This window comes from Chelon labrosus (genome assembly GCF_963514085.1).
Source record: "Chelon labrosus genome assembly, chromosome: 4".
Taxonomy (NCBI): Eukaryota; Metazoa; Chordata; class Actinopteri; order Mugiliformes; family Mugilidae; genus Chelon; species Chelon labrosus.
The window spans coordinates 29551749-29568140 of NC_140340.1; the positions used below are offsets into that span (position 1 = coordinate 29551749).

At 39.3% G+C, this 16392-nt stretch overlaps 1 protein-coding gene across 2 annotated transcripts in view; it reads left to right on the plus strand.

Annotated features, from left to right (window-relative positions):
* cpne5b (copine Vb) overlaps positions 1–16392 on the plus strand; it is a gene marked incomplete at its 3' end in the record, with an annotated part of 121878 nt that overhangs the window by 59740 nt on the left and 45746 nt on the right. The window lies entirely within an intron of this gene.

Sequence of the window (16392 nt, forward strand, 5' to 3'; positions counted from 1 at the left end):
AGGATCCCTTCTGATAGCAAAGACTAAGATCAAAAGGGAAAATACTTCTTAGAGATTCAAGTTTCAAGCCGTGTGCCACTAGCTGATATGCTGGGTGGATAATAGTACATTTTGTCATGTTGATGAACTGACGGATACAGTCCATTCACAAGGTCCAGTATCAATATCAGTCCAGCATGTTTATTTTTTACTGATGAAACTTTAATTCTTAATATAATTCTTAGTATGTCACAGCTACAATACATTTTTCTCACAAAGTAACGAGGTAGGAACTGCCATCTGAGGATATTATACGGATAGGGGTTAAAGTTAAAGTTACTGTAAAAGTCAACCTTGTGAGATCTTGTAACCAGTGTATTACCACAACCTGGCAACCCACAACTCAATTTACATGATTTGCACAGCTGCACCCTGCCAAGGCTGCAAGGCCTGTTGAATGTTGAATGAATCAGTGATCTAAGTTAGCTGTTTTCAAAATGTCAGGGCGCCCAAATACCCAAATACACATGCAAATTTAAGCAGAGAGAGACTTTCACAGACAGTTTCTCTTTATCGTCACCAGTATAGTAGCTATATCCTTTGCACAGCACCAGGTACATTTTAATATAAGGGTACGGTGAGGGAAAAAAAAACAACAACACAAAAACCTTCTTAATTTTGAAACCTAAATGTCGACAGGTATATAACTGTGTTTATGCTTATGCACATCTAAATAGTGTCCCTGCACTAATTCAAAACATGAATGTAAAAATTTAATGTATAGGTAAAGTATTGAAGGCAACATCACACCATTACACACTCCACACAAACTGATTTAATATTCATGAAATGAAACATATAGTTTAATAGGCAGTTATAAATTTACATTTGCTAATGCGATTTGTATGGCCATAAGCATGTGATTTACTTATATGCCTACCATAAACATCGCTGTACATGCATTAGAAAAGGTCAGCAGCAGAGAAATACTGTGTCAGACTCAGCTACTGGAGAGGCCTATAGCCTATTTATATAACTATAGGTAAGTGTGACTGCAGGTCTATCCAAACAAATAAAAAGAGAGACTAAATTAGAAAAAAAGACCTTGTGGCAATTGTTTTTTTCATGTTTCATGAGAATACAAAATAATTCAAATTGTGAAAATAAATGAAGGGCGCACAATAAGAACAAATCAATGTAACATTTGATCTGGAAAGATAACAAGGATAATAAGAGTTTCTGTTTGGCTGCTCGGTTTAATTTGTTTTCATGCCCTAGAGTTTGATTCCTTTACCTCAATGCAGAATTCAGCCTATCCTCATCTGAAGCGAGTAACCCCAATAACAAGAGAGTGCAATATGTTTTCCTCTCAATAAACACATGACTTCCTGATAGAATGACGGTTACATGTACATGATGATTAACAGTGTGCTGATAGCCATTGTACCATCCAACATGAATATGTCATTCTCATGCTCTGACATGCTTTTACCTTGATCTGATTCAAAAATGGCACAAAAACTAATTCCTCAACAGCAGCTACGGGTACATCTTCAGCTGCTGTGATCTCCGATATCACTAAGCATGACTTTCAGGTGTTGAACCATTAACAGGTTGCATCAAACTCCAACATACTTCTGGGATGTTTTAGTCCGAGGTATGCAGCAGTGTGTAGTGAGGGCTTTTTTATTTTATTTATTATTATCATTTTTGACATTTTTGCACCAGAACTGTTACCAGTGACACAATGGAATATAGTCCCCACTCACTAAATACCCAAGGCAATAATTAATTTGAGGATTAAAAGTGGTTGTCACATTTTATTATTAAAGTGGCCAGGTTTGGGAAGAGGGATCCAACATAAGAACAGAGTGAAGGATTTGGTGATGGTGATGTTTGATCACCTCATGAAAAGTTCAGTTCAGTGATGAAAATGAAGGGCTGTCACAGTAGTATTGAATATACTTTCCACGTCCGCTTTGCAGCAACAATCAATTTGTTTTTTCGGTTATGTAAATGCTGTCATATTCTTATGCTTGCGAGGGTCAGTGTGACCTATTCACATACAGTCCATGGTGACTATACATAGGCTGGAAGCCACACCGACTTCCCTGCAAACAATTTGTTTGTGGTGGAAAGTTGGTCTGGAAAGCACTCTATTGAGAACTGATTATGTATAAGATCTACTGGACCAACCAAATCGATTGAGTAGACTTTGTTGGGTGATGCGCAGCAACATGGTCATGCACTGAGAGCTGTGGAATTGAATTTGTTTACAACAACATAGCTCTAAATGGTTGTAGAGGTATTTCTTTCTACTTTTTGAAACACATCTTTAATGAAATGGCAAAATCGTCACTGGACTCCTATTCTGATAAGAGTTGAGTCGCTCTATTTCAGGATAAACCATACACACTGTGTGAACAGTTAAGGACACAGCACATACAAAGAATATCTCCTGATTAAGCTGCTTGGAGACTCAGGGAAACTATTAGCTGAGGGCCCACACTGTCCACCTGTTTGTGGTGATTTGAATGCCTGTTAGTGATGCACTCTCTCAAACAAATTTGCAACTAATGAAATTATCAAAAATTTAATCAACTCTGCATATGCTGCCTTTGTGGCCCCTGGGGCTCCAGAGCCCTGTGGCAGATGCCAGCATAATATAAGCAGAACCACTGTCTGTATCTAAATCCCTTTGGGTTTTTGTCGCACTGTAAGCAGCAGTTTAGGTTTAAAATGGGACTGTGTTCGACACAAAGCAATGGGCAGTGTTTGAATAGGTGTACTGCTGTAGGTTGATACAGCATATTATACATTCCAGTACTGCCAGCTAATGATAGGTCCGAGATTTGAAATCAAAACAGATTCCTGCAGAAACACTGAAATACTACGAAACAGGATTTTAACCATCCTGTCAAGTTATCACAACTACAGTCATTTTATCATCTAGCTTGATGATATTAAGATAAACAAAAAGCTTACTTTTTAAACTAACAATATGCAGCCGCACATACTAGTCGGCACAGTGGGTTGCAGCATAATTCTGAATCAAAAAAGGGTGAGCCAGGTTATACTTTTTAAGTTGTGTGAATCCCACTGTGCCAGTGTCTCATTGAAATGTATGATAGGATTTAGTTTTCTTTCACACAGCATTCTCGTGTGTCTGAACACTGTCACATTGTGATCATCCTGGCTGTGAGCAGGATCCCAGAGCAGGTCAGATAACCCTTGCAGACCCATTTAAAACATATGGCAAAAAGGTTTCTCCTGCACTGTTGCTTTGGCGTTTGTCGCCTGGATGAGAGCTCATCCAGCATTGATACCCTTGTGTCTAATATCTCTGAGCAAAACTCCATTTCCTCTTCCAGCAGGCAGAAATTGATCACGGATCTCTGTCTTTCCAAGCTGAGCCATCTGTTAGAAAAACAATTTTTCTGTCATTGTGGCTTCAACTGGAGCTATCAGTCAAGTTGACAAATGAGGCTTCCTTGCATTAAATTAAAAAAATTCAAGAGGATGTGGAGGGATACAGTGCACTCTGCACCAAGACCTTGCAGTCACCTGGTTGGAAATCAGCTGACTTATCCGCAGAACACACTATCTGTGCACTAAGCACAGCCTGTTTAAACATTTGTAGACAGCTATTTTGGCAAATCGCATTGATTTTCCTCCAGAACGAATTAATGAACTCAGCAGCATTGATGGAAAACAAAGCATTATAGAGATTGGCTGCCATTGTTACGATGCTAATTGCCTGAGGTGTCATTTGTTCTCCCTCTGAAACAAGGAAAAAGCTTCTTTTTTCCTTTTCTCCTTCTGTGTTTGTGACTATAAACAAGGGAGATGACAGAAAAGAGACAGACAAAATGCATGTAATGATATTTGTCAAACCTGTTGTATTTGTTCTCGTTTGAGTATTGACTTCTTTTCATCATGCTTTTCCTTATCTGGCGTAGCTTTTGAAATCTACTCAAGGAGATGAAATGGCTTTGGAGGGAAATTCGATATTAACTGCAAACTGTATAATGAGATGCATTAATCAAGTGCCACTGCCCCTAATTATTGTTTGTAACTGCCTCCATTTCCAGGTGCTTCTTACACTACCTTAAAAACATTAAACATGGCAGCATACCCTTTGAAGCAGTTTGTGTTGGGTCACTCTCCTTTCTCAGGCAGGGGCTGAACAGAGGAACTGCGGCAGCCTTTTCAGTCCACTTCTTTGCTTTCCTGGGTGGCTGCTCATTCATTCTATCTTCTATTTGATTAATGACACCATCTCTCTGGTGGCCATTGTAATAAAGTCAAATGAGGTCTCGAATGGCGGAGTCTTTGTAGAATCAGCAGTGGATAATTGAGGGGGTGGATGTCTCAGGTGGGGCTCCGTCCTTACAGCAATGAAATAGTGTTTCACTTTTCCCCTCGGCAGAGTTAGCGAAGACGGTAATTGTGTTAGAGAGATTGTGCTTCGCTGCACTTTGTTGTATGTTTGCATGCTTGTGCTCATGTTCTGTTTTAAAGTTAGTGGTGTGGAAGAAACCTCCCTCATCCCTGAACGCATCAAAGAGTGTGCAGTTTGTCTCCTGAACAATACAGTGGCACAGAAGTGATAATTGAAACTCTGTAATCCACCGTATCTCTTTCAACCAACGATGACGTTCCTTTGTCGGAGAGACATGTTTGCCTTCACATGTTGAAATCTGTCAGAGGAATTTGGAAAGAAATCCTCCCTGAAACCTGGTAATCTTCTGTATCTCCTTTCACCAGGCACGATTTTGCTCTGTTGTGTGTACATACAGTACTTAGCTTTATATGGGATTGTCTGTGATACCAAATAGGCTATTTGGGAAGCTAATGGGTAATAGGTGTAGAAGAGCACTCCAATCCTAGTGGGAAAATGACTCACCGTTTTTTCAGATTCAGTCTATTCTACAAAAGACACAAGCAAAAGGAACCAGCACCACAGAATTCATGACTTCAAGGAAGCAGACAGAAGAAAGCGGCTGAATGTGTCACGTTACGACCTGACTGTTTATTATTCTGTGGTGAATGTACTGAATGTTCCAACCACATTTCATATGTTATTGTGATAATACTTAAAGCTAAAACTAATCATTACAAATTGAATGTGTAATAACAGATAAAGTTGGGTCAGACAGACACAGATACTAAACAAACACAAATATCTTCAAGAACATTTTAAGAATCTTTAAGAATTGCCCCTTGTTTAATTTACTGACTGCGAGATCTTAATTAATTAAGTTCAGTTACATTTGACGCTGTTACTCAAAATGACAGATGGTGATGTTGATACTTTTGTTGACCTAAACACTTATTTACATTTTTTTTATTTCAGAATAAATATGAAGAAAATACACTGCCTTCAAATGTATTGCGCCGCATTCTGTATGTGAGTGTAACTGAGAGGCAGTGAAGAAGGAAATGAGCGAGACTAAAAATAGCTTTAACCTAATCAACAGAAAAGTACGGCTTTAATTACATGTTGGCACCATCAGCTACCACACAGTGCTAATTACCACTTTGACAATGTTAAGAGGGATTTAAAAAAAAAAATATTTAAAGGCGTCCAAGATTTTGACCCATCGGATATGACTGAAAATGTAGAAAAGTAAACACACACCTTTAATAGTATTGCCTGCAGGTTGAACCCTGTTTTTAGTATACAAAGTGTGTCCCTTCATTAATATGCTGTTCAGTAACTCCATGCCATGGCAAAGAGACTTATCTTTTTTGGTAATTTAATAAGATAGATGTAGCAAGATACTTATTTTTTTTTTATTTAGGAATGACAGCTAAAAAGAAGTGCAATGTCATGTCGATACTTCTCAGCAGGGATTGAAAAACTACAATTTTTTTTTTACTTAATTAAAGGTACTGTACAGCCAGAACAAAACTAATTTAAAGTGAATTTAAAGTGTATTCAATCTAATGTCAGACACTTGTCCCTCTGCTCTTTTTAATTGGTAGCTCTGGTCTGCTGTCATGCTGTGTTGAGGGCTGTATCGCCAAAGTAATCAAAACTGTAAATTCAAGGCCAGTAGTTTCAAAAGTCCCACTTTCCTTTGAATCTTAAAAGAGAATTAGGGTTCAGTGTTTCAGGAGCTCTCTGTCTACACAGAATGAAGGATTATGTGAATTCAGCCACTGTCAACACTAAGTTATGTGTAGGCTGACTGGCTAAAAGGTTTGCTTGAACTGGAAATGTAATGACTACTGTTGAGATGTGTGTAACTGCTCATGGTAAATAGTCATTACCTTTCAGCAGTGGCAGGCCGTGCATTTTCCACCTAGGCCTTCAATGCCCTCCAACCTTATTCAAATCACCTCTTAATATGACCTTTAGGATGCCACTGCTATAGAAACCATCAATAACATAGGATACGCAATAAAACAGGACATTGCATCGTATCTCACATAGCAAGATGAATGCCATTACTAAAGCAAGAAACTCACTTAGAACTATTCAAAAAGTTTCCTCTCACTCACTGCAGCCACTGCTGCGCAATGCCACATAGTCAAATCCAGCAGAAACATCAATATCGACCCATCAAATGGCTAAAATATAAAAGATGTAAATATAATTCGTTTTACTCACAAGAACTTAAGAAACAATTTAGAGTTCTCCTCAGAGCCTGTCAACCAAGGGTAGCGCTCATAGTCGCTGTCCTGAAAGTTTGGGGATTGGGTGGCCTTTCCTCACAATATCCAGCTTTTCCTTCAAAGTCTTTCTAAGAAGATCTGCAACCAAATCGATAGCCTCTCCTCCTTCCGCTATTGTGGGTAAAAAAATTGCTCGAAAACGCTAACGGGTGTTAAACGCAGCAGCGCACTGCCCCTCCAATCAGAGGACATGAAAATGCTGACCTGTAGGCCACAGAGAAGGCCTAAGTCATACAAACTTGAAATGTGATTGGTTAAAGGAACAGCATTATTACAATGTATTTCAAGCTTCAGCCGCCTGCAGATTTAATTGTGAAGGCCCAGGCAGACTTCTTTGACTCCGGCCACACGTGACGCCTGAAATACGATTGGATAAAAGCTCTAATGCAAAGTTACACTGCAGGATTCACTGCAGCTGAGAGACAGACATAAAATGAAAAGAATAGGCTATTAGGAATAATTCAATAAGATTAATGGGGATATATTAAATTGTAAGTCAGTGATTTTGATAAAGTTTAGGCCAGCAGAGAAGGCTTTGCTGGCCCTGACGGCCCACCACTGCCTTTCAGGTTCAAGCAACGAAGGAGCACAAACAAGAGAGAGCCACAGGGAATGGCTACATATTAAAACTCAATTTCACTCTATAATACTTAGCAGCAGGGGCGTAGCACCAAATTCTGGGCCCTGTACACTCTTAATGTCAGTGGGCCCCTATCCATGCCAGTGCACGAAGCGCGCGAGCAAAAAAAAGAATAATTTGGGACATTTATTTATAAATAAACAAGCATAAGTAGGGGTTTAAGCTAAAATTAGATTCAATAAGATTATATTGATGACTGGTTCTTTCATTCAACACCTGAATTGATGCATTTGGCCTACTTGTGCTCAAACATCTATAGGCTACATCTGGTTTGTGTACTAACGTTTTGATCCATGACGCATTTTGATTTAAAAACATTTATTGTTGAACAGGAGCACAGAGAATCAAATCAAATAAACAATCTCATTTTTCAATAAAATTGTTCTTCAGCTTGCAGAAAAAGAAATAAAGCCTTGCTAAAGCCTTACACGAGATGTAAGGATGTAATTTACATCCCAGTAAATGCCCACTGACTCTGGACAACGTTAACGTTAATTGGATGCAGTTACACAACAAGTAAACTCGGTTCACCTTTTGGAAAGAAAGCAATTAACAGTTGCTTCCCCTCATTCTGCCCTATTTCTTTTTCTTTCCACTCTTTCTTTTCTGGTACCCCGACTTGTGTTTTTTGGGCGGCATGATGACAGCTAGCCTCCAGGTCATTCAATCTGGGCTCAAGTTCATTCTCTCAGTTGATGTTATCAATATATTTGAAATACATTATGACACCAATTAATTGGAGGGCCCAATTAATTCAAAAAAATAAAAATAAAAAAATTCAGGATTTTCATGGGCCCTCTCCCTACTTGGGCCCTGGGTAGTCAGGTCTCCTTTTCCCCCCGCTACCACGCCCATGCTTAGCAGGTGTCTGTTTCCAGTTGTTCCACATATTATTTGGCAGCATGTGGTGGCAGACAGCTACAACAAGTAGACTTCCCAACTGTGTGGAAATAAAATGAGGTCATGGGATAGGCATACTGTTTAAAAACTGCTCATCAGATGGATGAATATGGCTTTCCAAAAGAGTCCAACACTCACATTCAATTCACGCTCTGATATTCAGCCATGTGTAGGTGAGAAAGTAAACCGATTTTGAACTGTTGGAAACAGCAAAATTTGTTTGTGCGAACCACAGACTGTATATAGATATGGACAATGCGTCCCCACTCCCTTGCATTGGCCAAACTGAAGTGTCTTATCGGGGATACGGGCGGAGTCTATGAATTTGCATTTAATAATGTACTCTGCTCTTCCTCCACCAGTTACAAAGAAATGTTGGATTATACACTGTACTTATTTATTTTTATTTCACAACTCTAACAGTACCTGTCCAGGGTGTACCCCCACCTCTCGCCCGATGACAGCTGGGATAGGCTCCAGCAGACCCCCGCGACCCTTAACAGGAATAAACGGGTACAGAAGATGAATGAATGTCCCACAGGATGGAGCCATCATGATGGTCTTCATGATGTCACATCCTGTTTCTATAGCGTCAAATAACTACTTAAAGCAAAACTTATCAGAAAAATTGACACTTGAGTATGGATCAGCATTTTATCAGGTTTAACTACCTTAAACCTGATAAAAAAATATATATCTGACATGTATTTTTAGTGTTCAGCCAACCAGGGGGCGCTCTACTTACTTTGGCTTCACTTTTGAGGATGGCTATAAATGTTAAGTTTAAGTCCACAATCAGATACAAAGTCTTGTTTCATGCTTGCATGTTATTTGTGCATCTGCCCATCCATCACCCTGAGCTCCACACACTCGCATTCCACTTTGTTAGATCAGGCCCTTTTATTGCATTGGTACTGAACACTGGGACTGGGCATAAATTGTGAGGTGCAAATTCATCCAATATGGATATAGTCAAACACATGGTTAAAAACACCCATACAGTATGTGAGCTAAGCTACTGATTCAGTGGGTGTTTATCAGTGTCATTGTAGCTGTGGGTATCTGCAACTGGCCAGAAATTTCCTCCAGCTAAGACTTTATTGTTTTAACTTGGATGTTCCCTATCCTCCAATCCCTTGTTGTCTTTTTATTTGTTTTATTTTTATTTTTTAATTTAGAGCCTTAACACTTTCAGTTTAGGCTTAGTTATTGTGAGGTTTTTGGTAATCTTCCCAAGCTTTGAGATCCCCCACTATAATTTAAAGTTAAATTCTCTGGGTATGGATGACTTCTGACTACACAGCATGACTTAAATATCATCCACAAAGCAAGTTGTCCACAGATGTGATTTGACTCAATGATGACGGGGGAAAGAGAATTTGACCTGACAGTGCACAGACCTGCATGTGATCCTGAAATGATCTAATGATAGAAAGCTGTGTGGACTCAAGCGTACTGTAACGTCGCCTTGAACTGAACGTAAAACTGAAACAGACAACACTGAAATGACTTGGATTAATTCACTTGGTCCAGTTACTGATTTTATGCTAATGTGCAGGCTCAAATTTAATTTCTTCCTGTTTTACTTTCTTCTTCAAAAAACACCTACATCTGGATTTGATATTTTCTCCACAAGATAAACTATGAAATTCCATAAAACAAGGCTATCACAAGTACTGGAAGACAGAAAGCCCCACTTTCTGCATCCTTTCACCTCATTGCTTTCCAAAACATGTGGACGACCATTTAGGCTGTTTTAATGGCGTTCGGTAATCACCATCTCCAATAGGCTCCATAATGCATACCCCTGTGGTGCTTTTGCTTTACCGCCTCCTACTCAGTTCGGTCACAGTGTGCGGTTTGTGGCCAGAAGATCAAGAAAAGTCCCCAGGAGGCTAAACGCGCTACCTTCATTTAGTCTCGATCACTATTTTAGACAAATGCTGCACAGTAGAATGAATAAGGTGACCCATGGATGGGAACCAGGCAACGCGGCAAATACATTTTGAGAAACATGGCAGTCTACCTAAGCAACGACACCCTCCTGCACAGCGCAGAGCCTCAGGGGAACTGTGCGACATTGTGTCAGAGAAAATTTCAATTTCTTGATTAACTGGATAATATTTTCACTTGAACAGGGTCATTGATGGAAATCCACATGATGTGGCGAAAGGAGGATGAATGACTCACTCGTGTAACATGATTACACGAGTGAGTCATTCATCCTCCTTTCTTCCGTGATCGTAAATGAGCACAAACACTTCTTCTAGAAGTGAATTATTGTCTGAAAACCTTCGCAAATAAACAGCTCAAGGTGAGGACAGCAGCCATGTTCCGAAGTGAAGTGCCTGTCTCGTGTGCACCACCTCGTCTTTGATAATGACACGGTCCACAACGGCGATATGATCTGCAACTGTTAAGTGTCACTAATAGATGGCATGGCAATCATTTGTTTTCAGTCTACCAAAAAATCAGTACACTGAAGGATGATTGACTCTTGAATAGTTTTCAGATGCAGAGTTTTGATGAGGTGCTAAGTGTGAATCTGAAGTCCATAAAATGGTAGTAGAGCGAGGAAAGTTCTGGTGTGTGAGAGTAAAATCCAGGCAAGTTGATTATATCGCAGACTGATTTTCCTATTTCACAAACGCCAGTCAAATGGTAGAACTGAGACATTTTCAAAGGCAGGAGTCCGGAAATTAGGCTTAATTATGTCTGAGCCGGGTTTTGCTTGCTTGAAATTGACAGTGTTGGGGGATAACCTTCATTTGATCAAAAGGTGTATTGAGGAGATTTCAGTGTTTGCCCGTTTCACATGCATTCTCCAAAATGGAAAACATATCGTCTTTCCTAGACTGCTGACCTAACTTGTCTTTCATTTAATCAAGACACTAATGGGGTTAATTGGTGATTCTAAATTGGCAGTAGGTGTGAGTGTGAATGGTTGTCTGTGTCTCTGTATTAACCCTGTGATAGACTGGAGACCTGTCCAGGGTGTACCCCACCTCTTGCCCAGTGACAGCTGGGATAGGCTCCATTTGGCTCATATTTTTGGTGATCACAGTGTGATCTCTTCTCGTCATAAAAGTAACAATGTGACTTAGGGATGCAAACACTTTTTGTATTTTTACCTTAATAAACTACTTCTGCAGGACGGATGCACCTGAAACTCCCAATGTTTCATTCTGCCCTATAAAGCTTCTACTCTTTCTTTGACCTTCTTGCCCTCCTCCTATTGTTTAAACCTATTTATCTGTGTTGATCACTGGTGAATTCCAGGCTCTAAGTTGACCTGTTGCTATGAGTGAATCAATGAGGAGCTATTCTCTGGTAGAGTGCTCTTCTGGAAGGCCTCCAGCACAATCTTACTCTCATAAGTATGATTGTGTACAATGGCCCTTGGCCTTAAAAACAAGCTTTGGTGCTTCAACTTGTACAACTGTTTGGTTAGGAAAGGTTACTGAGTGTGCTTTTTCATTTACTGAATACATTGTACTGACTTGAATGCAGAACTTTGAGAACATTGCACTTTAATGTAAGAACATTATATTCTGATTAACTGAGACTGTTTAAAGGTTACCAATAAAAATCCATGCATCTTTAGCTGTCTTTATTGTTTCACTGGATAACATTGGATAACTGTGACAGAACAGAAATTAAACATAATGAAATGGTTGCAAAGTGGGATTTTAATGGCGGCACACATTGCAATCAGGGAGAAAGAGGCCGAGCTCGTTCACTGGGTTCCAGCATTTTAGTTCTCCCATTCCTCTTTTCTTGTGCTCATCACATACCCCTTGGCAGAATTAATTTAGCTGTATTACTCACAGCAGGTTAGTTGGTTGGCTGGAGTCTTTGACTCTCTAAAGATTTCTGTAATTACAGATGCTCATCACTATGAATAGAAATGGTGTGTATGCCCACAGTTGTGTCAATTTGTGTGCGCATCTATGCATTACGTCTAATTTGTACGTTTACATCATCCTACGGGAAATAGATCTCTCAGTGTGTGTGTGTGTGTGTGTGTGTGTGTGTGCCAAATATACAGCCGCCCTGTGTTCAATAGCTGAAGTTCAAACACGCTCCTGTGTGAACAGTGTAGGTCTTTGAAGCATTGTGTTAATGGATAGGTTACATTATGCATGCACCACTGCTTTGACTCTTTAAATAAAAAGACAAAGAAGTTCTTTCTTTTCAGGCAACCTAAGTTATTGCAAGAGGATCTTCCTAATTTGTCCCACTGCATTTCAAAGAATATAATTTACTGCCAGCCTGACACATTTATTAGATTACCATTTCAAGTTTTCACCAATATGAGGGAGCTGTATCTTGTGTGGCCCCCTCAGGAGGACCCTCCCCCGTAACTGAGACAAATTATAAATCAAACCTGAGCTTCTTTTTCTTTTTTGTTGCTGTTGCAAATCAATAGCAAAATGAGATTTCATTTGATCATTTCCGTCTCATGCAATAGTTTCTTAAGATATGAGAGGGTGGGACTGAATAAAGCAGGAGACACTTTTTTTCTTTTCTGTGTGTTCTACGAAGGAAGAAAATAATAATTACTATAGTCACAAAAGATGGTTGTTTACAGCCATGGATACAGAGGCAGCTGCTTAAACACAGATTTACAAAGTAACCTAGCACATACTGTGTTACATTGGAAGTGATTATAGGGAACAGACAATAGAAACATTTGATAATCAGATTGGTCAATCAAGTATTATGAAGACGTCACTAGCTTTATGGCATCTTCACGCTCATATTTCACAATATTCTGACTACTACTATAAAAATTTAGTGAGACTTAGGCCTGTAGAGGATTCTGTCAGTAACCCACACACATTTTATTTGTAGCTTTCACAGCTAGGATAGCATGTAGTAGTTCGTCACATATGACCTTAGCAAGTGTTTGACAGTTAATGACCAGAAAACACGGGGGTCTCAGTTGAAACCCTGCTCCTGTGGCTTACTGTATTGCGACTATTCCGTCTTTGCTCCACAGCCACTGTGCAGCCACAGCTAGTCAGCACAGCACACTTCCACTCAAACTCTGCTCTCTGTGGATTTTACCTTTTCAGTGACCCTAAGATAATGGTCTACTTCGAGGAAATTGAATAGATTCAGTTACAGGAGGTGAAGGAAGCAATGAGTAGAGATAGATGTAGATATGGAGTCATTTTTTTCTTTTAAAAGCTGTGTTTTTGAGCCAGTGGCTGACAGGGTGCCAAGTTTCTATGTGTGAGATTTTAGGTGTTAAAATAACGCTCTAACGGTTTTCCTGCATTACTTGACCATAAGAGCAGGATGGTTTCTCCACCTGAGGATCGATTGGAGTCCTTTACTCTGTGGCTTAAAAGTCTCAAACTACCTCTTAAAACTCAAACACGCACCTAACTCTGTTCTTGACAGCACTTACCCACACAGCTGGAGAGCTATCCAGTCCCTTGACCTTAGCATGTTGTGTACAAAACCTGAGACCATCAAGTGAAGTCCAATCATATTTTGAAAAATCAAAACATTGTAGCTGGAAATACTGTAATGTAAGTCTTGGATCAAGTGTTTGCTCTGCTTTTCTTCCACAACCTGGAAGAAACAATGTTGCGATAATTAAATCTATAAGCGGTTGTCATCCTGACTCATTGCTTCAAGCCAGCACTGACATTTTCAATATTTAACCAAGACCTTGATCATTGATTCTTGAAACTGATTAATTACTTAATTAGGTTACCTAAACTAAATCTTAAAAGACCCGTTTGTTGCCAGAAACACAAAATCACAAGGGAAATCAACACAAATGCTTTTAATGTCAACAATTTAATTTAAATCTGGAACTACCCAGAAACTATCTATGACATGTAATATGAAAACGAATAGTTAAGATATTTCTGTGTCAGCAGTCAAACTGAATTTATGTCAATGACAGTTTTAACTCATTTGTACAAAAGGTCAGATTTCCTTGAGATGTATCCTTCCACTGAAACAACATTTAGATGGCACTAAAGATGGTAGAGTAGATCTATTCATCAAAGGCTCGGTCAAGTAAAATCAGCTGACAGCCTTCGTTCATCTGTTTTACTGGAAATATGACTGTGCTGCAGTTAAATTGTTATTCAGAGAAAAGAGAGGTATTCTCAGCATCTGATAATAGTTAAGTGCAGTTTATACTTCTGCGGGACTAGACTCCGTAACCTACACATGTAGCCTACGCCGCTCGTCAGTCTGTCTCGCTCTGTAATAACTCCACCCAAACGCTAGTTTGCGCTGTCTATTTTGCCAGTCAGGTTAACTTTTGTTTCTACCTTCTTCTTCACTTTCAACAACTGCGACTGAAACTTCCGCTGAAGACGAGTCAGACAAATGCTTGTACCTTCAGACCTCCTCAGTCCTCGGTGTGTTCCATCTTTATTGATCCAAAACAATCAATTTCTGGGGACATATACTGCGCATTAGACTGGAGGTTTTTAAGGAGTCAGAAACCTCTTCCCTTTGAGGAAACTGGATAATTTGTATCTATAGCATGATCAGATAGACCAAAGGTGACCATCAGAAGATCAATACATTGAGCTTTGTTGACTCAACACACTGTGTACTCATGCACCTCAGTAAGAGTCTCTAGTGATCCCAGGTCTTGCACGACCTCCACAGTGAATCTCCAACTGTGAAGAACAAAAGTCGAAAATTTTATTTTGTGTTATCACCCAGTTCTCAGAGCATTGTAACTCTGCTCTCCTGTCAGGACTTGAGGGAAAAAAATCAAGAACAACTGATCAATAGGTGCTTCAGTCAAAATGGTCACAATACGACACAATGAGCAGTGTCAGGTAACATAATCAGTTATTCTTTATATAGCAATCATTTCAAAATCCTCATCCATAAAAGTCATGTGCAACCCTAACTCTGGCCCACAAAGAAGAGACTATCTTTAATGAACAAGCAAATGTGCAGTCTAAATCACAGAAATCCTAATAGTCCTCAGGTGAGTTAATGCAATGATAAAACAGTTCAGATAAAGGGAAGAGTCCCAAATGCTCTGCTATGCTGGGAAAACAAACAAAACAAAAAAAAACTGTACACAAATACATACATTCAACCAACAGACATAGTGTATGGCTTTAAACAAAGACAGGAATAAACATCAAACTCTAGCACAGTTAATAGAGGGCAGAACAACATGTTCTGGAAAGACTGGACAGAGAGTTCACTAATGTTAGATCAGACAAGACCATCCAGTGATTTGTAGACATAAAATAAGCCTTGTAATTAGGTGCTACAGCTAACAGGGATCCAGCAGAATGAGGGCAGTAATAAGGTCTTTCTTGTTTAATAACTACCAGCAGTCAGATATTAAAAGGTCAGAGTGACACCAGAGTGTTTTTCACCACACACAAGAACAGTGGTGAGTTATATACATTTCTGAAAATCTATATTGCAGATTTTTTGGAATTTGTGTCCTGAAGTTGTCAGGTTCATTGTTATTTGCTGTTATTTGGGAGAAATAATAGAAGGAACATAAAAGGATGCTGGGAGAGCAGTTTTAATTGACTAACCTGACAGGTCCATGTGTTGGTGATCACTTTATTAGCAGCCTTCAGACGTGACTGGGCTGTGAGTGCTGTAGATTGATGCTCTTTCATCCATGTATAGAAAGTATCTCCATGGAGGCAGTAACTGCCACCTGTTAGTTTTGAGGTAAATTTGGGTAAAAGTAAAACTGTGAAAAAAAATAAAAAAATTCCTTTGGACCCTGTATGGGTAGGGATGTTTTAAACAGCTTTTCATCTTTCATTTCCAAATATATAAATTCCATTTACTGGGCATTACAATTCAATTCCACCTGTCACCTTAAACGGACTAAAGGACTGAGGAGATTTAGTCTTATTTGACTGGCTGCCAACATATCTAAACACAGGCACTCTGTGTACACAGACATTACCAAGGTGTATAGACAAATAGATTTCCTATTGTACAATACAGCTGCATTAAGTCAGAAAGTAAAAGTGGGGAAAAGAAAGCTGCTCATGACATACAGAGAGAAAGAAAACCTTGTGGAGGGCTCAAAGAAATGCACCATTCCCCTTCCTTTCAAGTGCTATAAGCAAAAATAAGGCAGTAAGATTTTGATGGCCTTTCTGTTTTACTTTCTTTTGCTATAAGAAAGGCAGATATCTCAACACATAACCTCAATGTATATT